Source organism: Mesoplodon bidens, assembly GCF_964165515.1.
Source record: "Mesoplodon bidens genome assembly, chromosome: 7".
NCBI classification, from domain to species: Eukaryota; Metazoa; Chordata; class Mammalia; order Artiodactyla; family Ziphiidae; genus Mesoplodon; species Mesoplodon bidens.
In genome coordinates this window covers 4,267,829-4,294,499 of record NC_138164.1, presented here as the reverse complement: position 1 = coordinate 4,294,499, position 26,671 = coordinate 4,267,829, and the positions used below count along the sequence as shown (strand labels likewise).

Below are 26,671 nucleotides of genomic sequence, written 5' to 3'. Positions count from 1 at the left end.
AGAGTAGTAGGACTAAAATATCATTTTTTAATTCCACGAGGAAATAAAATAAGCACAATTCCAGTGAAGGGAAGTACACCAAAGGAACTAAAAGCTTCTGAGAAAATAATCAGGGAACAAGGCTTTCAGAAAGGCTTTCAACAAATTGTTAAAATTATAATAATAAACTTTTGACTAGGTTCCAAATAAAAAAGGGGTGCTTAATTAAGCAGTTATGGATTTGGAATATTTCCGTATAAGCAGAGAGGTCTAAGGGTAAAGATAAAGGATGAAGAAGTGATCATAATGGGGTCCTCCAGGTATTTCTACCGATGCCATTCACATTTCACATTTGTTATAAATGTTGGCAATGAAGCAAATAGTGAAATGCACAAGACTGCAAAAAAACTCCAGAGAAAATTTTATGCCACTGGGGAAAAAACTCCAGAAAAAACCTTCAGAAACTGGGTCGTGAGCAGGGGAGAATGGCAGATAAGTGTCGGCGTAAGCTACACTTTTAATATTATGAGACTGAACTATCTGTTACAGTCTAAAAACTATTATAGAGGGACCTCCCTGGCGGTCCAGGGGTTAGGACTCGGTACTGTCACTGCCGGGGCCCGGGTTCAATCCCTGGTCAGGGAACGAAGATCCGCAAGCCGCACAGTGCAGCCAAAAAATAAAAATAGATAAATTAAATTAAATTAAATTAAAATAAAAACTATTGTAGAATATATCCTAAGTAACTTTTCCTAATTTGTTTCTGGCCATAAACAAGGACAACACTGTGTAACCAGAAGAGAGTTGAACTAAGGTTTTTTAAAAAACAGTGTAGAAAACACAGGATGACAACAGCAAGCAAGGAATGAGGTCAAACAGGCCTGCAACGGTCACCTTGGCCATCTCTGCCTCTCCGTTTGTGTCCCTTTGCCTTCCACTTCTCCCACAGAAATCTCCACATTAGGCAATGATTCCTCCTACTTTTCTTATGCACACAAAGGGCTTCAGAGACTATCAACTAAGGGTTCTCGTCTTTGAAAGAAGGTTATTTTTTCCAGTCAGGGCTGTGGCACTCCTTTCTTCATGCCTCAAAAGAGGCATGCAAGCAAATCTTTCTTTGTGTCAACCCAAGAAACACGGGCTTTATTTTCCTAGTTCAGATAAGAACTTTTTATGCACCAAAAAAAACCAAAGATTGATCCTCCCATCCCATTTGAGAGTTTGTCAGCAATGCATTCGAACCCCATCAAGTCACTCAAAAGAACTCTTACCATTCACTCAAAGAAAAGAAAAACCTAGGCTAAGGACATGCTGGGGGTCTTAGCCTAACAATTCTACATTAATATCGTTGAGAATTCAAAAGGAGCCAGCACTCAGTGGGAGTTCTAAAGAATGATAGACCTTGATGTTTGCCTTTTCCTTTTTACAGAGAATAGCTGGTTGGCTGGTAAAATGCGAAGGCAATTCCAAAGAGGACCCTATCAGGAGTCTTCCATTCTGCTCTTACAAGATTTCAGGTGGAAACCTTAAACCGCGGTGTATCACCGGCCTACAGAGAAGCACACAGATCATTAGTGTCTGACCTGAAGGGTGTTCACAAAGTAAATGCATGTGGATCAAGGAACAGAAAGCCACCAGCGTCTGCAAGCCTTGTGGCACCTTTCGGAGAGGCCATCTGCCTCCACCGGCCTCCACCCTCTGCCCATCCTCCGGCAGGAGGCAAAAGGGCCCCCCACCCCCCCAAGCTGACTCCAGGCTGGTCGGCAGTTTCTGCAGGCCTACAAGACACAGTCTGCTCCTAGGTTTGACCTTCCGGGAGTGGCAACGGAAATTTCTAGGTAGGTGTTTCCTAGGGAGCCTCCTCCTTGGTGGGCCCGGAATTCCAATTTTTTTCTTCCCAGCAAAGTGAAACTACCAAAATCCCACTCTGCTATTCAGCTGCTTTTGGCATGACTTGTTGGCCTGCTGGCCAGCACAGCCTAGTCAACAAATAGCTTGAGGGGAAAACCAGAGCCGGGCTTCAGGCTGCCTCCTGGCCTCTGGGACCCTGGCCCCTCTGTTCTGATAGCCTTCACAGCCGTTCACCTGGAATGTCTTATCTCTCCAGCCCCACAAAGTAGCCTAAAGCACTACCTGCTTCTCTTGTCCCTTAGCCCTTTCCAACCAGCTTCCCAGCCTCCTGGGAATCAGAAAATGCTCCAAGGGCAAAAGCAGGTGCAGAAATCCAGGCACGGTTCAATAAGCATCCCCTCTCTCCTGGGTCTGACCATTCAGAACTGGCTGCCTTGGTAGGAAACTGAGGGCAATCCCAGGGGTATGAGACTGTGAAAACATTTCCCCTTTGACCTTGTGACTGTGTTTATCAAAATCTGAGAACTTGTGGACACCAGTAATGGTAGCCCCTGGTAAGAAAAAACTGTCATATGACACATTTGATATGACAAAGTATAATCAAGATACACCCAGAATCACTAAATAGGTCATTGCTTTATCAAGGAGCAGAAAAGCAATGAGAAAGCTTCGGAATATAGGCAGTATCTCAAAATATTGTGTTGTTATTAAAATGTGATTCTTCCAACTTTGAAATTGAATATTCCTTCTTCATACACTGCAATGGAGGAAACGTCCCCAGTCTGACCCAAGCCCAGGGCTCTCCACCTGGGCTGCTGGGCAGCCTGTCCATCTGGTCCCCTCAGGGGCTGCACCGCTCGGCCTGCTTCCCCACACCCACTCCTCTGCAGCATCACTGCTCCCTCCCTACTGGAACACTCACATCAGCAAATGTGCACAGTATCTCCTATCTTTACTGTGCACTTTTCTCAATGTGTTATACTTCAATAAAATGTTTACAGTAAAAAAAAAACTTTCCCTTGGGCCCACCTTCCTGCTCACCTACTTCTCTCTGCTGTTCTCACACACAATAAACAGCTGTCGAGCCCACCTCCACTTCCTCGCCCCACATTCCCTCCCCAGTTGGGCTTCCACCCTTGCCAACACACCACCCTGCCCCACTGCGAGGCTGCACCTTTTAAAAGTCTACAGCCAAACCCCAGGCTCCCTCCAGGTTCCCAGCTCACTTGACCTCCAGAACATTCACACCCTCCTTAGGCTCTTGTCTCCACCTCCTAACACTAAACTGTCCTGGTTCCCTCCCACCCCTATGGCACCTCCTTCACAAGCTCGCTTGCTGGCCGACCTCTAAAGGCTGCGCTGGCAGACCTCTCCTCCTTCTAGCTTTACATGCTCCCAGGGCTCAGGCCAGTCTTCAGGGCTTTTGCAGTGGCTCCATCTGGATGCCCTGGCCAGCACTTCAGATGGCCACCTCCTCCTCCCTATTCAGATTTCAGGGTCCGTGTTACCTCCTCAGGAGGCCTTTCCTGCTCCCTGTCCCCACGTTGTTCTCCTTTCACACTCTGCAAAGCATGTACCATCAATTAAGTGATGCATGCATTTTGTGCAGAGTCTGTGTCCCCTGCCACCCGCCACGGGGGAACGCAGCTGCACGAGAGTGCCCTCATCCAATGGGACAACGCAGGGCCCTCAGCACCTGGAACCCGGCCGACAGCAGAGGGTCATCAAATGCTTCTGGAATGAACGCATGGTCCAGTCTCCTGCCTTAGGAGGGAACCGCTTTCTTAACAAAAACACTCTTAGGATGAATTCCCATAAACAAAAAAATGTGTCAGCGTTAAAATGATGGTGCACAACTACTTCCACAGTTAAGAAATTAAGTATATGTAGGATATCAATGTTTATAACTGAACTTTAATGAGCTGGAAAGAAAAAAACCATGGAGGGGGAAAAAGCAACTTCCTCAAGACATTATCTAGTACCATAAACTAGCAAATCCAAATATTCTGAGGGAAATTGAACTCACGCCAGCTGTAAGACTGCAAAGGTACATGGAACTCAGCTGCTTCCCAAATCAAAATCAGTCCTTATAAACACAGAGTACACTGGGCCAAATATGGTATTAAAAGAAATTCTCTGAGAAGTCCACTTATTACAACCAAAGGAATAGACCTTGACATCTGACTGTAGAATTTCTGAAGTTTCTGTAGGCATGACCTGTGTCATGCCCGTGACAGCACTGTCACAGTAGGTCAGATATTAAGAGGAGCCAACCTCACAGTGGATAAACCCAGGCTCAAGGTGGCACAGCCAAGGCTGGTGGTAGGGCAGTTTGGGAACTAGAATGTACATCTCTCCCCTCCCCTGGGCCTCCAACCTGCTTTAGTTAACAGGATGGACAGAGGTTCAGGGGTGACCATCAGAGCTGTCGGAAATCACACCTGGACAGTCCTTCCTCATGGAGAGCCGTGGTCAGTCCTTACACAATTCCTGGTGCCTTACCAGGACCTTCCGCTAGCCTACTCCCACCCCACGTCCCCTTCCCCCATCTCTAGCATGGCGGCATGAACAGAGCTCCAGAGTCAGATGGTCTGGGTTCACGCTCTTCAGCCACCATCCACTCACTACATGACCAGAGACAAGTCACCTCACTTCCCAAGCCTTAACTCCCTCATCTATAGAACAGGAACAACAATGAGAGATCCACTTGCTAAGGTCGAACTATGAAATAATAATGTGAAACCATGAAATCCATGAAACAAAACACCATACCTGGCACTTGGGAAACACTAGCAGACGTTCATGGCTGTGGTTGTCCCAGTTACTGATACTAATTATTAATACACCTTAACAATGCACGTTCACTCCTAGGGTTAAGCACCTCTGGCTCTTCACCTGCTGTTGTGTAAGTGGAACATTCTTGAAATTCAAATCATACAGACTGTAAACTCTCCACTAACAGGAAAGGTTTTCCGACTAAGAAAATCTATAGTATATGGAGCTTCAGAATTATAGTTGAACATAGCTTATGTACCCTCAACTTCAGCAAAATATTAATCTATATCTTTAACACTGGCAAGATCTTTTATGCCCACTAACTACACAAAGTTGCCTTTTTTAATGATATCCTAATTTCTATTATGCTCATTTTTGTAGTATACTTTAATCTCAATTTCATTCAAAATTCTGAGATAGCAACAGATAATAGCAAGTGTTGGTGAGTAAGCAGAAAAACTGGAACCCTCATATACTGCGGGGTAAGAATGTAGAATGCTGCAGCCACTATGGAAAACAGTCTGGCAATTTCTAAAGGCTAAACGTAGAGTTACCAAATGACCCAGAGATTTGTCACCAAGGTATAATAAACCCAAGGGAAATAAAAACTTATGTCCACATAAAAACTTGGACATGAACATTCATAGCAGCATTATTCATAATAGCCATAAAGTGGAAACAACCTAAACATTCATCACCTGATGAACAGAGAGATAAAATATGGTACATTCATATAATGGAATATTACTCAGCAAAAAAAAAAAAAAGAAATGAAATGAAATACGGATACATGCTACAGTAAGAATGAACCTTTAAAACTTTGTTAAGTGAAAGAAGCTGGTCACAAAGGACCATACATTGAATGATTCCATTTATATGAAATATGCAGAAAAGACAAATTAACAGAGATAGAAAGTGGATAAGTGGCTGCCCAGGGATTGGGATGAAATGAAGAATTAAGGGGTGATGGCTAAGAGGTGGAGTTCCTTTTGGAGTTATGAAAATATTTTAAAATTGATTGTGCTGATAGTTGTATAACCGTGAATAGGCTAAAGCCACTGAATTGTACGCTTTATGTGAGTGAATTGTATGGTACGTGAATTATATCTCAATTAAGCTGTTGGGTTTTTTTTAAGAAAAAAAGATGGGCATTTAAATCAATGCAAACCTTCTAGGAAGCAATTTGGCAATAAACATCAAGAACCTTTCTATATTGGGAGATAGATACAGAGAGAAAGAGAGAGAATAATACTTGCTACTGGACAAACATAAGGGCATTTCTGATGAGAACAGCTTGAGAAAGTTCCAGAGCAAGAGAAGTTGAGGATATGCTCAGGGACTATAAGAGAGAAAAGCCTCAAACCATAGTTAGGATGGACCTACAAAAGACTTCAAGTTGAAGAATTACAATTCCCTAAGTTTATAAACTGGTTTTATCAGATTCACCTAAGGACCTAGGCAAAAAGACAAATTCCAGAGTCTCACCCCTGAAATTCTGGATTCTCTCAATTGCAAAGGTAGAGGGGAAGAGCAGGAAGCTTTGTTCATAAACCTCTCCAGATGATTCTGAAGTCAACCAGATCTGGCTAAATCTTGCACAGCAAGGGAAGAAAAATATTTTATCATGGCAATAACACCTTTTGGAAAATCATTCTAGAAGTAACATGAAGGATGGATTATACTGAGGCCAAGAACTGCCTTCAGGAAGCACTGGGCAAAGATTAGAGCTCTGAATTCTTATTCCAACTTCATGATATTAATAGTTATTCATAGACCTTTAGTGTTCAAAGTCACCTTCTAAAAAAGAGATTCTTTTTTGTTACTAAGCAAAAATTTAGCAAGAATCCTTACACCTTTCTTCAAAATATGCAACTTACCAGCTTCTCTCATATGTTTGTGGTGTGAATGTCTTAGAATTCGGAAAAGGCTGTGTGGTTGTTAGGTCAGGTGGTCTTCCTTGCCAACCAGATACTCTCACGCACATTTGATTTTCCAGCTTCCCTTCACCACGTGATAACAAGCAAATCCATTCCGTGCACTTACCAGGAATATTGGAAATAAGCTTTGTATGCAAATATGGATTAATGGGGAACATCCGAAGACTGAAAGATGAATACAAATGACTCATCGAATAATATTGAGCATCCGTGTTTTCTGACTACGGATAATGGATGACATAGCTCTGAGCACAATCCATCCAGCTCCCTTTCTCAACAGTAGCATTTATTCGCAAGAGAACTGGCAAGGATGCAAATACAATCTCTGGCCCAGGCGCACCTGTACACAGAAAGCTATCTGGTCCACATATCGCAAGCTCTTTGTTGAATGAGCAATTGCAGTAACTAAATAGGAGACTTGCAGGTGGGTCTTCTGGGGCCCTGAAAGCCTTTCTTACAGAGGGTTCTGGGTGGTAACCTTGACTCGACAATCACAAATCCAGGTTCAGATAAAATACTAGATAATGTTAAGAGGCATAATCTCAAATCCTAAGCTGTTTCCTCAATAAATTCAAGCGCTTTAAAATGTTTTAACTGGAAAAAAAAGAATATTAAAATTGCTTAGAAGAAATTATTCTAGGGCACAATTTTCATAATTTAACATTTTGGATATAATACAAGAGAAGACAGTGTAACTACTCGTTCACTCTACCTCAACTCCTGAAATAGGCACAGGCTTTTGTTCAAACAGACGGGACCATGGCTCTGCCCCAGGACTAAGAAGCAAAGTGACACTGGTTTGAAGTAATTCCCTTTGTATCCAATTCAGTCCCCCTGTGAACAGGTAATATGGGCCTCATCTTCTGTTCATTTTCAAATTCTCATTCCTCAACCTCAACTTGTTTGCAAAGTTAAATATGAAACACAGAATGGTCAAAAATAAGCATTTAATTAACAAGATGGTGAGCCCACACAGATGACATAGTGAGGCAGTTACTGCCTTCATAAAAACTCTATATTAATGGCATATAATTAACATTATAATCTAATTTCAACCTCCTCCATCTTAATAAAACTACTATAAAAGGCCAGCATCCACCACTGGCCTGGTATTCAGAGGGGTCTTCTACAAGCCAGGACGTTTCTTACAGTGTTTTCTCAGTACAGAATAGTGGGAAAATACTGGATGTGAGACAAGTAAAAGTTCTTTATCTTGACAACTGGAATAATAACACCTGATTTACCTAACTCAGGCTCACTGTTAAGATAGAGTGGGATGTTTGTTACAGTATACTACAGTGGTATAGAGTGTATTCCAAATGTTAGTAACTATTTAACTCATGATGCTAAGTATTAGATCATGAAGGTGTCTTATCCAGAAAAGTCTTCTTTCCAAGTAAAAGACAATTTAATACGTTTTCATTGCTAAACAATTCATTGGGGAATAAATATGTCTTAACTGTAGGCAAGGGTTCTCACAACTAATGTATTTCACTAGATAACATGTGTATTTCAACTTTAAACGGATAGAATTTTAGAACTATGTGATTAGCACTTTCTCCCATAAAGAGAGACATCCCATTCCTGTTTAGAAAGCTCAGCCGTATCTACGCTTTGCAAACACTTACCAGACCACTTCCTTCAGATATAGGTTACACGTCAAATGAGTTAAGACCACAAAATCAGGGTTTTTTGTTTGTTTATTTATTTATTTTGGGCTGTGTTGGGTCTTTGTTGCTGCGCGCGGGCTTTCTCTAGTTGCGGCGAGCGGGGGCTGCTCTTCTTTGCGGTGCGCGGGCTTCTCAATGCAGTGGCTTCTCTTGTTGTGGAGCACAGGCTCTAGGCGTGTGGGCTTCAACAGTTGTGGCACACAGGCTCAGTACTTGTGCCTCGCGGGTTCTAGAGCCCAGGCTCAGTAGTTGTGGCACATGGGCTTAGCTGCTCCGCGGCATGTGGGATCTTCCCGGACCAGGGATCAAACCCATGTCCCCTGCATTGGCAGGTGGATTCTTAACCACTGCACCACCACGGAAGTCCAAGACCACAAAATTAGAATCCCCTAACAGATGCAGCTCTTTATTTTAAAAATCAGCATATTCATAGTTCAACTGATTGAAAACACATACCGTGGAAATTCAATGTTACTTAAGCAAACAACTACTGGCATAGTAATAATTATGGTTACTGCCGTTTACTGAGTTCCCATCATAAGCCAGGCATTGTGGCTTATTAAATACTCAATTTCACTTCATCCTCCCAGCAACCAAACATTATTACTTGTCCAAGGCCATAGCGCTGATGAGTGGGATTTGAACCCAGATCCCTTTCACTACAGAGCTTAGACATCTTTTCCCTTCTCTGCTGCACAGCTTTCCTCCCAGCAAAGCTGCCAGAACCCAAGCATGGCCCTACTGTGCTGTCTCCTTGGACTCCCACCAGATGATGCAATCAGTAGGCTAAGCCGGATCTCAAAGGAACCAGGGGAGCTTGTAATTTACCAAACCCGCAAACAGATGTCATTGAGCAAATTAGTCCATAGCCAAAGCTAAGGTAACTACAAAGCTATAGTGAAGGGTACCCACTATAAAAATTGAAATGATAATCTTTTAAAACACAACAGTATTTATTATATGCCTAGTCTGTGCCCAGCATTGTTTTAGGAAATGAAGAACACACTAGATATTATTAAAAATACCCAGCAGAGAGGGAAAAACATATAATTTATTTACCCTTGTGCCAAAATAAAGCTACCTGTGTATAGAACATAACAGCCCTCAAATATTAACTGAATCAACTCATATCAGGAAAATTAATGACCCCAAATATTCTTCCTGGTTCTCTCATGTGTATCAACTTCTCTCACAGTGGAGTCGCTGGGCTTTGGTGTCTGCTTGTCTTTGACTTTCTAGGTAATGCCAAATGGTTTTCCTAAGTAGTCATACCAGTTTCTATTCCTACCAGCCATGTATGACTGTTCTATTGCTCAAAAACTTTGGGACTTGGTATTGCCGACGTTTAAGTCAGGTACACGTTTGCCAACTTGAATTTAGGCTCAAAGGAACATGGCACTGTGGTTGTAATTTGCACTTGCTTGATTATTAACAAGGTTGAACACCTTCTCATATGTTTATTAGACATCTGAATTTCTCCTTTTCTTAAGTGCCTGTTCTAGACTTTTGCCCATTTTTCTGTTAGTGCAGGTAGCATCTTAAATAAAAAATCTTTAAAAAAAAACCCTTTTCGAGACTGAGGTCATGAACATATTCCCCTATGTCAACTTCTAAAATTTGTACTGTTTGGACTTTTTTTTTTCTTTTTTTTTTTAAGATGTTGGGGGTAGGAGTTTATTTATTTATTTATTTATTTTTGCTGTGTTGGGTCTTCGTTTCTGTGCGAGGGCTTTCTCTAGTTGTGACAAGCGGGAGCCACTCTTCATCGCAGTGCGCGGGCTTCTCACTATTGTGGCCCCTCTTGTTGTGGAGCACAGGCTCCAGACGCGCAGGCTCAGTAGTTGTGGCTCACGGGCCTAGTTGCTCCGCGGCATGTGGGATCCTCCCAGACAGGGCTCGAACCCGTGTCCCCTGCATTAGCAGGCAGATTCTCAACCACTGCGCCACCAGGGAAGTCCTGTTTGGCCTTTTATTTGCCATGCTTCCTGGGTCATAAATCAAGTGTCTGAATGTGTGTGAGACTATTTCCGGACTCCTTGGGGTGTTCAGTTGGTCTACTGCTCTAACCCGGTGCCAGGATCACACTGTCTTAATTATTTAGCTCTTGATCTCTGGAACAGAAGTGTTTCCAACTTCTTTTTCTTTTTCAAGAGTGTCTTGCCTTTTCTTGGGCCTTGGCAAAATTTCATCAGCTTGTCTAGTTTTTTTCAATTTGCTGGGATTACATTAAATCCGTAAGTCAGTTTCCAAAGACTCAATGCCTTACAATATTAAATCTTCCAATCCTCAAACCAGTGTCACTCCATTTATTTAGAGTTTATTTGGAGTCACTCAATAAAGTTTCAGAATTTTTTCTGTAAAGGTCTTATACATATTTTGTTAGAATTAAAATATTTCTCCTACAGTTTATAACTGTTGAAAAACCACAAATCAGAAAAAAAGATATGATTTTTAAATGATGTATAAAAAGATATAATTTTTTGATGAGATTCCTAAGGTTTGGGAAAAGTATATATAAATATGAATATCAACTTTCTTAAAATTTTTAAATGAAACAAAGTTCATCAAAGCACAATTACTGGGCTTCCCTGGTGGCGCAGTGGTTAAGAATCCGCCTGCCAATGTAGGAGACACGGGTTTGAGCCCTGGTCCAGGAAGATCCCACATGCCACGGAGCAACTAAGCCCGTGCACCACAACTACTGAGCGTGTGCCCTAGAGCCTTTGAGCCACAGCTACTGAAGCCCGCGCGCCTAGAGCCCATGCTCCGCAACAACAGAAGCCACCGCAATGAGAAGCCTGTGCACAGCAACGAAGGCCCAACACAGCCATAAATAAATTAATTTTTAAAAAAAAAAGCACAATTCCTGCTCCATAATTTAGTTTTAATTCTAGAATTATTGTTTTATGGTTATGTCATATCTCACTTCAGAGGGTTTAACATACTTGAGAAAACTTGTGTGTCACATAAACAAGTCCTAAACATCTATTAGTCCTTATATTTATCAAATTATGAAGTACTGGAAATCCAGAATACTTTTTTTTTTTTTTTTGGCCATGCTGCACGGCTTGAGGGATCTTAGCTCCCCGATCAAGGATCGAACCCAGGCCCTCGGCAGTGAGAGCACCGAGTCCTAACCACTGGACCGCCAGGGAATTCCCCAGAATACTTTCAATTCATCAACTTCAAGAGAAAAAGAATAAAAGAGAAGATGAATAAACGATGAGTAAGAGGCTGAAATCTCATAAATATACATACCACTGCCTGGGACCGAGGAACCAGACACCCTGCTCCCGCCACCCACATCATTCACTAAACTGCCTCCTTCTTCTCATTTGTAAAGTAGTTACAACACCGTTCTGTCACTGTCGCACAGTAAGAATTAAATGTAAACAGGGGTCTTAGAAAGGACACTTAAAAGTCAGTCAAACACAAAGCAATAATTAGTCAAAGGATTATAGTTTTCCTCTATCAGAAGAACATGATAATAAGGGTGCCTATAATCATGGTTTGTGGCAAGACTGAAAATAACCCCTAACGGATTGGCCTCAAAATCTTCAACCAATGCCAACAAAATGGTGAGATTTGCATCCAAAAATAAGAATTTTGAAGAAAAGGGAGGAAAATTCCAGAGCTCACTTTAATGTCTTATGTTAATTGTATTCACTCCTTTATTCCTCCTAACATTTTAGAGCCCAGTAAGTAAAAGGCACTTTTGTACTGCATTCTGTATGAGGGGACTAAAAAATATCCAAAGCTTCTAGGAATGTACAATATGTTTAGGAAGCAAGAAATAAGCACAAACAGTTGCTATGCGATACTAATTAAGCACTCGATAAATGTTACAATTATTACAAAGCCGTACAAAAATCCTGTAGGGCATTCAGAGACAAGAGGGATCCCTTTCAGGTAAGATGTTCCACCTCCCTCCCCCACTCGGCTTTCACCTGGCTCCAGGGCAGGGCAGACCGACACCTGTTTGTATGGCCTGTGAACTAAGAATGGTTTTACATTTTTAAATGGTTGAAAAGACAAAAGAAGAATATTTTGTGACACATGGAAATTATATTACTTCAAATTTCAGGGTCCATAAATAAAGTTTAATTGGAACATGGCCATGCTTTCACACCAGGGGCGGAGAGTAGTTGCTTCAGGGACCATCTGGCCCACAAAGCTGAAAATGTTTACTGTCTGGTTTTTTGGTTTGTTTGTTTTTTGTTTTGGGGGGTTTTTATTGGGGGGGGCTTGAAGTGCAGCATGCGGGATCTTAGTTCCCTGACCAGGGATCAAACCCGTGCCCCCTGCATTGGGAGTGCTGAGTCTTAACCACTGGACCACCAGGAAGTCCCTATTATCTGGTTCTTTACCAAAAAAAGTTTACTGACCACCGCTCTAGAAGGATGGATGGGGTTTTGGTGGGCAGAACTGGGCAAGGAGGGAGAAGTAGGCAGAAAGGAACAAACCTTCCATTTGAGAAATGAAGGTGTGAAAACATGAAGGAAAACCCCAGAATTGCAGGGACAGTGAGAAGACTAGTTTGGCTGAAGCAGAATATCCAAAATCAGTAAACAGTTATTGAGCCATCTATACCACTGTGGACAGTGATAACAGGCATTCTCACGTGGGGTCTTTGAGGCTGGTACTATTATTATCCCCATTAATAATTAAGAAACTAGATTAATAATTTGATAAAGAAACTAAGGCTCACAGAAGTTAACTAATGGGCCCAAGATCACAGCCAGCCAATAAAGCTGAGCTCTAAATCTAGGTTCCTTTGCCCCCAGAGCCCATGCTGTTAAATTTGACACCATATCAAACCCCCATATAGGGTAGTAAAAAGAAACACATCCACAAAGGTACGTAAGGGCAAAACGGTCAGTTTTCAAATATAGGTATAAAAAGAATATGATTTTATCTGTATGTTATGATTCTTTGTGCTTAAAAGGATAGTTGTCCCATGAGCTGGTCCAAAGTGTTCCACACTTAGAAGCAAACTATTGTGGCCTTTTTTTTAATCACAGGAGGAAAAAAAAATTATGAGCTTGATTTTTTCAATTTCAAGTTTCTCCCAGAAATATTTCTTAAATCTCTGAAAAAACAGTACATTGTAAAAATCAGTAAGTGGCAGACCAAGCTGGGGAAAATTCAGCTGATTATGCTTAGCTCAACTTTTTTTTAATGGATTATGTGCTTAACAGATGTCATTTCATTATTTTAAGTTCAAATGATTAATTGAATATATTTATTCAGTAACAGTTAACTCAATTACCTGAAAATGGTTTTGAGATTAACGTATTCTTCAAAAGAATAATAATGCTTCTGTGAGAGCCATCATAAGCACTAAAAGAAATCAGACACATCTACGTATAAGCAGTGTCTACTGGCTGAAACTATAGAAACAAAGAGATAATACACTGTATGATGACTTACTGCCACTTGGGAGCACTCCCGCCCATGAGACTAAGCCTAAGGCGGCTGTTCAGTGAACAAATCAGGCAAGCCACGCATGCAACCCATATACATAATTTTAAATCTTCTAGCAGCCACATTTGTTAAAAGTAGAAACAGGCAAAATTAATTGCAGTAATGGATTTTATTTAACATGGGATATGCGACATATCATTTCAACGTGTAATCAATATTTTAGATATTGAAATATTTCATTTTTTTCATACCAAATCTCAAAATCTGGCATGCATTTCACACTCACAGCACTAGCCATATTTCAAGTGCTTCACTGCCATATGTGGCTACTGGTAACCATACCGGACAGCACAGATCTGAGGGACAGCAGGAAACAGGCCAGACCATGAGAGCCAGACCGTGAGAGTGAAGGATGTGGGTAAAAAAAGCGAGCATTTAGCTCCAATGTTCTGATGCTGAAATAAATGAGTTCAACTAAGAAGTGGATAACAAACAATAATAGACTATTTTCCCAATAGCAATCTGTATGTTTGGAGTTCTTAAAGCGTTGCACATTACTGATTTTATATATATATATATATATATATATATATATATATATATATATATATATATTTTTTTTTTTTTTTTTTTTTTTTTTTTTTTTTTTTGCGGTACGCGGGCCTCTCACTGCTGTGGCCTCTCCCGTTGCGGAGCACAGGCTCCAGACGCGCAGGCTCAGCGGCCATGGTTCATGGGCCCAGCCGCTCCGCAGCATGTGGGATCTTCCCGGACCGGGGCACGAACCCGTGTCCCCTGCATCTGCAGGTGGGCTCTCAGCCACTGTGCCACCAGGGAAGCCCCCTGATTTTATAATTTTATAATGAGTGTCTTCACCACATTTTTAACTAGTCTTGCTATAATTGTGACTTGGTATAATCTATAGCCTCCCACCTCCCTCTCCGTTTCCTCAACCCCAATTCTTTAAAATATTTCAAAGTTATCCAAAAAGAACCTACTTTCAGCTGCTTTCCACAACCTGAACATTTAAAATCTACACAGGTCTAGGCAACGGGAAGCCCAAAGCTACTGACGGACTTTGGAAAGGGAGTGGAAATAATGTTTCAGTACTAATAGTAAAATATCAGTGTCACAGTAGGGCTGCAAGGAAGTAAACTGGAAAAGCACCACGTCCACATAAGTCCTGAACTAGGCTTATAACTTTGAGAATAAAAAAAGGAAGGAGGCCAGACACCCTTTAGCAGTAATTCATGTAAACAGTATAAGGCCAGAGAGGGAGAGGAAGGCTTCAACAGAGAATGACCAATATAATAGAGTCAGAAAAAGCTCCCGCCTCACCTTCCTGCCCCTACCCAGTACCCCTGGAGAATCCAGTGGGACCATTCTGCAAAGATTTGGTTATAGTAGAACACTTCCTTTTTCTTAACTCGCCGGCCCCTTCTAGACACGAGACCAAATGCTCATTTGCTAATCTATTAAAGCACCTATGATAAATGTAAGCAATAAATTTATTGTTTAACCAATAAATTCTGCTTGTGAAAACCACACAAAAGGCTGGGCAGGGTGTGTCTACACTCTCTGGGACAGGGGTGGGTGGGGGAAGACTGTATGTTTTAGTGGCAATAGGTCAAAGTACATCAGCATTCTTTTTTTTTTTTTTTTTTTTTGCGGTACGCGGGCCTCTCACTGTTGTGGCCTCTCCCGTTGCGGAGCACAGGCTCTGGACGTGCAGGCTCAGCGGCCATGGCTCATGGGCCCAGCCGCTCCACGGCATGTGGGATCCTCCCAGACCGGGGCACGAACCCATGTCCCCTGCATCGGCAGGCGGACTCTCAACCACTGCGCCACCAGGGAAGCCCAGCATTCTATTTTAAAACAAACTCTGGCTAAACAATTCCAACATTGCAATGACAGGGTGTTTAACAGTTTATCATTTGCACCAAATGAAATTATGCAGTTACCATGTGTTCACCAGTGCTTAAAATGTAAAATTATTAAGGAAACCAAAATTACAGTTCAGTATTTCTCAACTCTTGGAACAGTTCTGCTTGTTACTCAGAAACCTATCCCATTAGGTTACCTATGATAAATTTAAACAGTAATCAATCAATTCTGCTTGTGAAAAACAGTGAATCAAATTTCATAATTCCTTTAGTTCAGAGGATTTCATGATGCCCCCTTCAAGTAATGGGGAAAACTACTGAAAATGGAAAATCATCAGTGACGTCATTGGGTACCTATTTACATTAAAAAAACAAAAAAACAAAAAACCTAGATGTGAAAACCACATATCATGTGCCAAGTTTGTAAAAATGTTTATATGCACACAAAGATTTGAAGCATACCAAAATATCAGTAGAAATTATCTCTGGTAATTGTACTTCAGCTAATTTTTACTTTTTATACTGTTCTATATTTTCTATGTCTTCTACAGTGATCATGTACTACTGTTAAAACTAGAAGAAAAAAATAAATTCAGACAAGTGGCAATTGAGGCGGTGCCAACCAATTTAGGATTACACTGGATTGATACACTATCCCTTATACCATCAGAATCTCTTATTAAAAAGCACTGAGGGCCCTTGAAGACGTGGGCTTTGCCTTATCTGTAATACATGGACGATTATATTCACATATACAGTACACTATACAGTATTATATTCACATATACAGTACACTAACGTGTGGTGGAGCATGCCGCAAAACACTAGAAAACTAAAAATGGCTTATTTAGAAAAAGACAGCGGTTTAGCGCCCTTGCAAAACGAAAGAGCGGAGCCAAGAGTGGGTGCTCAAGGAATAAAATGAGGAAGAGCCACAGGTGGGAAAAAAGTCTCGCTCCAAAATTTTTAAATACGCATCTATTACTAAATTGTTCTCTTTAAAACGGCTCACTTTGTCAATTTCACTTCATTTAAAAATAAACCCAGAAGTTACTTTGTAAACATATCAGATTGCATCAGCACTGCTTGAAGCATGGCTTTGCCCCAATTTTTCTTTTTTTTTTTTTAATTTTGCTTTTTCAATTCTAGAGCATCATGTAAAGTACGGTTCCTCAAGCTGCTGCGGTGCTGGGGATGGAGTGGATGGAAGGATACCAAAAACACGCAACGTGCCTTCCTGCCCTCAAAGAGCTTCCAGCAAAAGGTGGAGGGAGAAACAAAGGAGCGGGTCTGAAGCAGAGGCCGCAGAGCGTCACGAGTGATTTTGTTTTTAATGAACGTTAAGTGCTTTTGGGTTTAAAGAACTTTTGGGGACGATTAGCCGGGCAAGATATGAACGGGCTTCGACGCAGATGGCACAGGGCCGCGCTGGGTGGGACTCCTCACACACCGAACCCTCGACTGCAGACCCCAAACCAGCCCGCTTTGTGCTTAGACCTACACATAGATTGAAAATGGATCGAAACCCAACCAATCCGCCAAGCAAGGCTGAGCACGTACGCACGCACTATTCCAAAGCGCTGCGTACACTTTATTTAGTGGAGGACCTAATACTTGGTCACGGGCTAAAGTGCTTAAGGAAAGCTGACCCTCGGCTAGCGACCGCGCACCACCAACCCGCTCCCCAAAGGCCTCGGGCTCGCGCCTCTGCACTCGACCCAGAGCGCAAGTGGACCTCGGCCTGCGCCCTGCCCACGGCGGACACCATGCACCACGACTGACCCAAACAGGCCACCCCCACGCCCCCCGAGCGGGGCCTCGCGGGGTCCCGGGACGCCAACTTGTGCGTAAGGAACGGAGAACCAGCAATCAATGGCAGGACGGTGGCGCGGCCTCCCAAGACAAAGCAGGGCGCCTAGTCCACGGAGCCCGCCGTCCCCGAGCTCCGGGCCCAGCCGCCGCCCCCGCGCCCGCCGGCCAAGACGGCCCGCCGCACCCCGAGCGGCCGCCCAACCGCCGCCGCAGGAGCGCGCAGGGCGCCCAACTGCCGTCCCGGCCCAACCAACGCGGGCAGGGGAGGAGAGGTGCGCGCGGCCGGCGGAGCGTGCGAGCCGCTCGGGGGTCGCAGGGGGGAGGCTGCGCGCAGGGAAGGCAAGGCGAAGAGGCGCCGGAGCCATGGCTGAACGCAGCGCCAGGAGGGGCTCCTTTAGGGTTTTTGCCCCTTTCCCCTTGGAAGGTGCAGATGGTTTGACCCCCCACCCCGAGTGAGGTGCCTCGTCCCAGCCCCGACTGGACTGTACCATCGGGCGGTGCCGCCGGGATTTCTCCCCCACCACCACCATCAAGTCCCCCCCCAACCCGGGTCCGCGGTCGGTTGGCCCCGGCCGGGCTCTGAGACGCGGAAAGAGCTTGGCGCCATTTTGGGTGGGACTAAGCAAAGACGAAACACCCTCCCAGTCGATGGGGTACTCTGGACGCTGGCTTATCCGGTTCCCTTAATCCTTTAGGTACTTACACGATGTTGGGTGAGGGGAGCTGGAAGATCAGCGGGTCCCCGATCCTCTCTCCCTAGGGGTGATGGAAATCAAACCCCCCCGCCACCTCCAGGTGGTTCTTCCCGCCGCAGAGTGGGAGCTGCATAAAAGGCGGGGCCTCATTAGCATAACCTGCCTGGCAACCTGATCTCGGCGTTATGTGATTGGTTGAACTCTGTAAACTCCATGCCTCGCCTAGAGAGGAGTAACGCTGGGGCGAACTGACAGGCCCAGATTTAAGACTCATGACGAAGATCCCGAGACGCTTATTCAGTCAGCGGAGAAGCTAAAAGGAGATTCACACAGTGGCCCAATGACGGAAGGCCTCTTTATTTCGTGCTCTGCTGTTCGTTTAAAGTCCAATCAAAGAGCGGGTCTCAGGCACCGCTAGCCTACGTTTGTGCTCTAAGCCAATCAGAGAAGCCGACTCGTCGGTTTCAGGGTCAAGACCGCTCGGAGGGACGGGCGGCGGCGGTCCAGGTGGGGAGTCTTCCAGCCTTGCTGCCCAAGGTTGGGAGGAGGAGCTGCTCGTCGGGTGCTGCACGCCCCCAGACGGCCCGCGTCCTGAGAGCTGCGCCCCGGGACGCGGCGGGCAGAGGGCGCGCGGGCTTGGAGGCGGCTCGGGCCCCGGCAGCGGGCCGGCTTGCGGAGCGCCCAGCCGAGCCCACGCCACGCGCGGAAGCCCTGCGCCTCGGAGCCGGCCCCGGCGTCTGACCTCAGCCCGGCAGAAGCCCGGAGTGCGGCGCTGCGTCTCTCCTCTCCCCTTTACCATGCTGAAAGGAAGTGATTTTCACAAACATGAAGATGTTATTCAACCCTGGTTAACCAAGGGCTTAACTCACTCTTTTCTTAACCTCAGGCTTCCACATCGTACCATCCCTTAAAATTGCCTTCGCAAAGCAGCCCAGTTGCAGAGAAATGAGCTCGGGCTTTGCAGCAAGATGCCAGCTGCAGTTCCCCACCCCTAATACGAATGGCAACTAGAGCTTGAAGAGACCTTGAGCCTTTGGACCTTCAGGAAGCCGTAATCCTGTCCATGACATCTAACTTGCTACGTTATTTTGAAGATTAAGTGGGATTTACGTGTAAAATACTTAGCACACTAGATCTTAAACGTGTAGAAGTATCAATGATGATAAAATATACAAAATTGCTGAACTATTGGCTAACCAAGAAAGTACCACTAAGCAAAAGACCTAAGAATAGAAAACACGGGGCGGTGGGCGAGCGGAGGATGTAAAATGCATTCAACAATATCCTATTTACTGTTTATTTTTAAAACTGGAAACAATCTGGGAAATTTTGGGAAAACATTGTTTTTAGAATTTCAGGACTGTTGACTACCTTATAAGCAACTTGATGACTAACCCATGTCTTGTTCCTCCATAGACTCCTGTGCAGGCTGTCAGTAAACACTTGCTGAATTTAATTGAAAAGAAAGCACATTTGGGATCTGATGAGGCAGACCTTAACATTTATAGTGAGAGATGCTATTAACTCTTACCTGGATATAAAGACACATGAAAGTCAGATGCCTTAGGAAAGATGATATTGATTAAGAGAGTCACTGGAATGTTCTCTTTTGGTGCTGTGAGTAGACAAACAATGCCAGAAGTGGACAGGTCCACGGCCCCTAGAGAGAATTTCCCCCGTTTTGAGATTTAACATTATTACATCCTCTCTGAAGGATTGGGATCATCACAACTGAAGTTTGACCAGAAATGACCGCAAGGAACACAAAAGGGGGAATTGCCATGAGGAATGGGGCTGTCTGGACTGGAGGGCCCAAGTTGGCCTCATGGACTTGGAGAAATTGTCTGAAGCTTTATTGGCCATGCAGCTATGCAGGATCTTAGTTCCCCCACCAGGGATTGAACCCGTGTGTCCCCTGGAGTGAAAGGGCTGAAAGCGCAGAGTCCTAACCACTGGACCACCAGGGAATTCCCTAGACCTAAAACTTTAGAGTGCACAAATGTTACAGGTAGACACCACCCCAGAGATTTTGTTATTCAGAAGGTTTGGAATGAGCCTCAGTAATCTGCCTTTTATATAAATGTTTCAATTAATTATTAAATTTGCATACAGTAGAATTCTCTCCCTTCAGTATACAAGTACTGAATATGTACTGTCTACCAGTCACTGTTCTAAACAATGAGGATGGAATGGGGAACCAAAACAAAAAAAAGCCCCTGCTCTCGTGGAGCTTAAGTTCTAGTGGAGGCAACAGAAGAAAACATAAATAAATGAGATGATTTCAGGTAATGATAAGTGCTATGAAGAAAATAAAGCAGAAAAATGCAAAGGGGAGGAGAATGCTGGCAATTTAAATAAAAATTAAGAAGAAAATTAAGAGTTCTATTATAGTCATGTCAATTTTGAAATATCTTTTAGAAATACAGTTGGACATACTGCAGAAGCAGTTGGAATTCAAGGAGAGATCTGGGTGGCAATACAATTTTAGAATTCATCAGATTATACATTGTATTTCTTTTTTTTTCTTTTTATTGGAGCATAGTTGATTTACAATGTTGTGTTAGTTTCAGGTGTACAGCAAAGTGACTCAGTTATACATATACATATATCCACTCTTTTAGATTCGATTCCCATATACGTCATTACAGAATATTGAGTAGAGTTCCCTGTGCTATAACACTAGGTTCCTATTAGTTATCTATTTTATATACAGTAGTGTATATATAAATCTCCCAATCTCCCAATGTATCCCTCCCCCCTATAAACTGTATTTCTTTTTTTAAAAATAAATTTATTTGTTTATTTTTTGACTGTGTTGGATCTTCGTTGCTGTGCATGGGCTTACTCTATTTGCAGCAAGCGGGGGCTACTCTTTGTTGCAGAGCACAGGCTCTAGGCACACAGCTGCAGTAGTTGGGGCATGTGCGTTCAGTAGTTGTGGCTCGTGGGCTCTAGAGTGCAGCCTCAGTAGTTGTGACTCACGGGCTTAGTTGCTCCGTGGCATGTGGGATCTTCCCGGACCAGGGCTCGAACCTGTGTCCCCTGCATTGGCAGGCGGATTCTTAACCGCTGCACCACCAGGGAAGTCCCTGAATTGTATTTCAATACATAGTATTACATGAAGTCTAATTAGATGAGATCATCTAATGAGGATGAGATGAAGGAGAGAGTGTTTATAGAGAAGACAAGAGGGTCCAGGATTAAGCTCTTGGGAGCTGCTGAGTTTAGAGCTGAGAGACAGGAGAGCAACCAATCAAAGAGACCATGAAGGCCAGTAAAACAGGAGAACAGAGGAGGGTGGTGTCTGAGAAGCCAAGGGAAGAGAGTGCTTGAAGAAGGCTGCAGTCATCAGCTGCAGCTAATGATGCTGAGAGGTAAAGAAAGATAAAGGCAGATAACCTGTGGGCCTGGAAAGATGGAGAGGGAATTACCTGGTTATTTGTCAATAGCAGCTTCAGGGGAGGGTTAGGAAACTTAAGAATTGCCTGAAGAAAGAGTGAGAGGTGAAGAGTGATATCTGTTACCAATAGTATAGCAGATAAGATAGGCCAATAAAAACAATTAAAATGCTGTACATGCTTTCCATAAAACACTTTTTTTTTTAATGCACCACAGAGCTGGCAACAGAGTGAGGACTCTACAGAGGTTAAAACCAAAGTCCGTTGCAGCCGGCAAAAAGGAGACCCCAAACACAGTAACATAAGCAAAATGAGAAGGCAGAAAAACACACAGCAGGTGAAGGAGCAAGATAAACACCTACCAGACCTAACAAATGAAGAGGTAATAGGCAGTCTACCTGAAAAAGAATTCAGAATAATGATAGTAAAGCTGATCCAAGATTCTATTTCCATGATCCATAATCTTGGAAATAGAATAGACAACATGCAAGAAACAGTTAACAAGGACCTAGAAGAACTAAAGATGAATCAAGCATCGATTAAAAACACAATACATGAAATAAAAAATACTCTAGATGGGATCAATAGCAGAATAACTGAGGCAGAAGAACGGATAAGTGAGGTGGAAGATAAAATAGTGGAAATAACTGATGCAGAGCAAAATAAAGAAAAAAGAATGAAAAGAACAGAGGACAGTCTCAGAGACCGCTGGGACAACATTAAACGCACCAACATTCGAATTATAGGGGTTCCAGAAGAAGAAGAGAAAAAGAAAGGGACTGAGAAAATATTTGAAGAGATTATAGTTGAAAACTTCCCCAATATGGGAAAGGAAATAGTTAATCAAGTCCAGGAGGCACAGAGAGTCCCATACAGAATAAATCCAAGGAGAAATACACCAAGACACATATTAATCAAACTGTCAAAAATTAAACACAAAGAAATCATATTAAAAGCAGCAAGGCAAAAACAACAAATAACACACAAGGGAATCCCCATCAGGTTAACAGCTGATCTCTCAGCAGAAACCCTACAAGCCAGAAGGGAGTGGCAGGACATAATTAAAGTGATGAAGGAGAGAAACCTGCAACCTAGATTACTCTACCCAGCAAGGATCTCATTCAGATTTGATGGAGAAATTAAAACCTTTACAGACAAGCAAAAGCTGAGAGAGTTCAGCACCACCAAACCAGCTTTACAACAAATGCTAAAGGAACTTCTCTAGGCAAGAAACACAACAGAAGGAATATACCTACAATAACGAACCCAAAGCAATTAAGGAAATGGGAATAGGAACATACATATCAATAATTACCTTAAATGTAAATGGACTAAATGCTCCCACCAAAAGACACAGAGTGGCTGAATGGATACAAAAACAAGACCCATATATATGCTGTCTACAAGAGACACACTTCAGACCTAGAGACACATACAGATTGAAAGTAAAGGGATGGAAAAAGATATTCCATGCAAATGGAAATCAAAAGAAAGCTGGAGTAGCAATTCTTATATCAGACAAAATAGACTTTAAAATAAAGACTATTAGAAGAGACAAGGAAGGACACTACATAACGATAAAGGGATCGATCCAAGAAGAAGATATAACAATTGTAAATATTTATGCACCCAACATAGGAGCACCTCAATACATAAGGCAAATACTAACAGCCATAAAAGGGGAAATCGACAGTAACACAATCATAGTAGGGGACTTTAACACCCCACTTTCACCAATGGACAGATCATCCAAAATGAAAATAAATAAGGAAACACAAGCTTTAAATGATACATTAAACGAGATGGACTTAGTTGATATTTATAGGACATTCCATCCAAAAACAACAGAATACACATTTTTCTCAAGTGCTCATGGAACATTCTCCAGGATAGATCATATCTTGGGTCACAAATCAAGCCTCGGTAATTTTAAGAAAATTGAAATTGTATCAAGTATCTTCTCCGACCACAATGCTATGAGACTAGACATCAATTACAGGAAAAGATGTGTAAAAAATACAAACACATGGAGGCTAAACAATACACTACTCAATAACGAAGTGATCACTGAAGAAATCAAAGAGGAAATTAAAAAATACCTAGAAACAAATGACAATGGAGACACGACGACCCAAAACCTATGGGACGCAGCAAAAGCAGTTCTAAGGGGGAAGTTTATAGCAATACAATCCCACCTTAAGAAACAGGAAGCATTTCGAGTAAACAACCTGACCCTGCACCTAAAGCAATTAGAGAAAGAAGAACAAAAATACCCCAAAGCTAGCAGAAGGAAAGAAATCATAAAGATCAGATCAGAAATAAATGAAAAAGAAATGAAGGAAACGATAGCAAAGATCAACCAAACTAGAAGCTGGTTCTTTGAGAAGATAAACAAAATTGACAAACCATTAGCCAGACTCATCAAGAAAAAAAGGGAGAAGACTCAAATCAATAGAATTAGAAATGAAAAAGGAGAAGTAACAACTGACACTGCAGAAATACAAAAGATTATGAGAGATTACTATAAGCAACTCTATTCCAATAAAATGGACAACCTGGAAGAAATGGACACATTCTTAGAAATGCACAACCTGCCAAGACTGACTCAGGAAGAAATAGAAAATATGAATAGACCAATCACAAGCACTGAAATTGAAACTGTGATTAAAAATCTTCCATCAAACAAAAGCCCAGGACCAGATGGCTTCACAGGTGAATTCTATCAAACATTTAGAGAAGAGCTAACACCTATCCTTCTCAAACTCTTCCAAAATATAGCAGAGGGAGGAACACTCCCAAACTCATTCTACGAGGCCGACATCACCTTGATACCAAAACCAGGCAAGGATGTCACAAAGAAAGAAAACTACAGGCCAATATCACTGATGAACATAGATGCAAAAATCCTCAACAAAATACTAGCAAACAGAATCCAAGAGCACATTAAAAGGATCATACACCATGATCAAGTGGGGTTTATCCCAGGAATGCAAGGATTCTTCAATATACGCAAATCAATCAATGTAATACACCATATTAACAAGTTGAAGGAGAAAAACCATATGATCATCTCAATAGATGCAGAGAAAGCTTTCGACAAAATTCAACACCCATTTATGATAAAAACCCTGCAGAAAGTAGGTATAGAGGGATCTTTCCTCAACATAATAAAGGCCATATATGACAAACCCACAGCCAACATTGTCCTCAATGGTGAAAAACTGAAACCATTTCCACTAAGATCAGGAACAAGACAAGGCTGCCCACTCTCACCACTCTTCTTCAACCTAGTTTTGGAAGTTTTAGCCACAGCAATCAGAGAAGAAAAGGAAATAAAAGGAATCCAAATTGGAAAAGAAGAAGTAAAGCTGTCACTGTTTGCAGATGACATGATACTATACATAGAGAATCCTAAAGATGCTACCGAAAAACTACTAGAGCTAATCAATGAATTTGGTAAAGTAGCAGGATATAAAATTAATGTACAGAAATCTCTGGCATTCCTGTACACTAATGATGAAAAATCTGAAAATGAAATCAAGAAAACACTCCCATTTACCATTGCAACAAAAAGAATAAAATATCTAGGAATAAACCTACCTAAGGAGACAAAAGACCTGTATGCAGAAAACTATAAGACACTGATGAAAGAAATTAAAGATGATACAAATAGATGGAGAGATATACCATGCTCCTGGATTGGAAGAATCAATATTGTGAAAATGACTCTACTACCCAAAGCAATCTACAGATTCAATGCAATCCCTATCAAACTACCACTGGCATTTTTCACAGAACTAGAACAAAAAATTTCAAAATTTGTTTGGAAAAACAAAAGGCCCCGAATAGCTAAAGCAATCTTGAGAACGAAAAACGGAGCTGGAGGAATCAGGCTCCCTGACTTCAGACTATACTACAAAGCTACAGTAATTAAGACAGTCTGGTACTGGCATAAAAACAGAAAGATAGATCAGTGGATCAGGATAGAAAGCCCAGAGATAAACCCACGCACATATGGCCAACTTATCTTTGATAAAGGAGCCAGGAATGTACAGTGGAGAAAGGACAGTCTCTTCAATAAGTGGTGCTGGGAAAACTGGACAGGGACATGTAAAACTTTGAGATTAGATCATTCCCTAGCACCATACACAAAAATAAGCTCAAAATGGATTAAAGACTTAAATGTAAGGCCAGAAACTATCAAACTCTTAGAGGAAAACATAGGTAGAACACTCTATGACATAAATCACAGCAAGATCCTTTTGGACCCACCTCCTAGAGAAATGGAAATAAAAACAAAGATAAACAAATGGGACCTAATGAAACTTCAAAGCTTTTGCACAGCAAAGGAAACCATAAAGAAGACCAAAAGACAACCCTCAGAATGGGAGAAAATATTTGCAAATGAAGCAACTGACAAAGGATTAATCTCCAAAATTTATAAACAGCTCATGCAGCTCAATAGCAAAAAAACAGACAACCCAATCCAAAAATGGGCAGAAGACTTAAATAGGCATTTCTCCAAAGAAGATATACAGACTGCCAACAAACACATGAAAGAATGCTCAACATCATTAATCATTAGAGAAATGCAAATCAAAACTACAATGAGATATCATCTCACACCAGTCAGAATGGCCATCATCAAGAAATCTAGAAACAATAAATGCTGGAGAGGGTGTGGAGAAAAGGGAACACTCTTGCACTGCTGGTGGGAATGTGAATTGGTACAGCCACTATGGAGAACGATATGGAGGTTCCTTAAAAAACTACAAATAGAACTACCATATGACCCAGCAATCCCACTACTGGGCATATACCCTGAGAAAACCATAATTCAGAAAGAGACATGTACCAAAATGTTCATTGCAGCTCTATTCACAATAGCCCGGAGCTGGAAACAACCTAAGTGTCCATCATCGGATGAATGGATAAAGAAGATGTGGCACATATATACAATGGAATATTACTCAGCCATAAAAAGAAACGAAACTGAGCTATTTGTAATGAGGTGGATAGACCTAGAGTCTGTCATACAGAGTGAAGTTAGTCAGAAAGAGAAAGACAAATACCGTATGCTAACACATATATACGGAATTTAAAAAAAAAAATGTCATGAAGAACCTAGGGGCAAAACGGGAATAGGGACACAGACCTACTTGAGAATGGACTTGAGGATATGGGGAGGGGGAAGGGTAAGCTGTGACAAAGCGAAAGAGAGGCATGGACATATATACACTACCAAAC

General features: G+C 42.3%; 1 protein-coding gene across 2 annotated transcripts in view; it reads right to left on the bottom strand.

Annotated features, from left to right (window-relative positions):
* The window catches only part of PRDM10 (PR/SET domain 10), an 87,867-nt gene extending 69,743 nt beyond the window's left edge, over positions 1 to 18,124 (bottom strand). For both annotated transcript variants that reach the window (XM_081240450.1, XM_081240451.1), the window contains exon 1: positions 18,035 to 18,124. The gene's annotated coding sequence lies outside the window, so the exon portion shown is untranslated. The remainder of the gene's footprint in view (positions 1 to 18,034) is intronic.
* Positions 18,125 to 26,671: the final 8,547 nt, after the last annotated feature.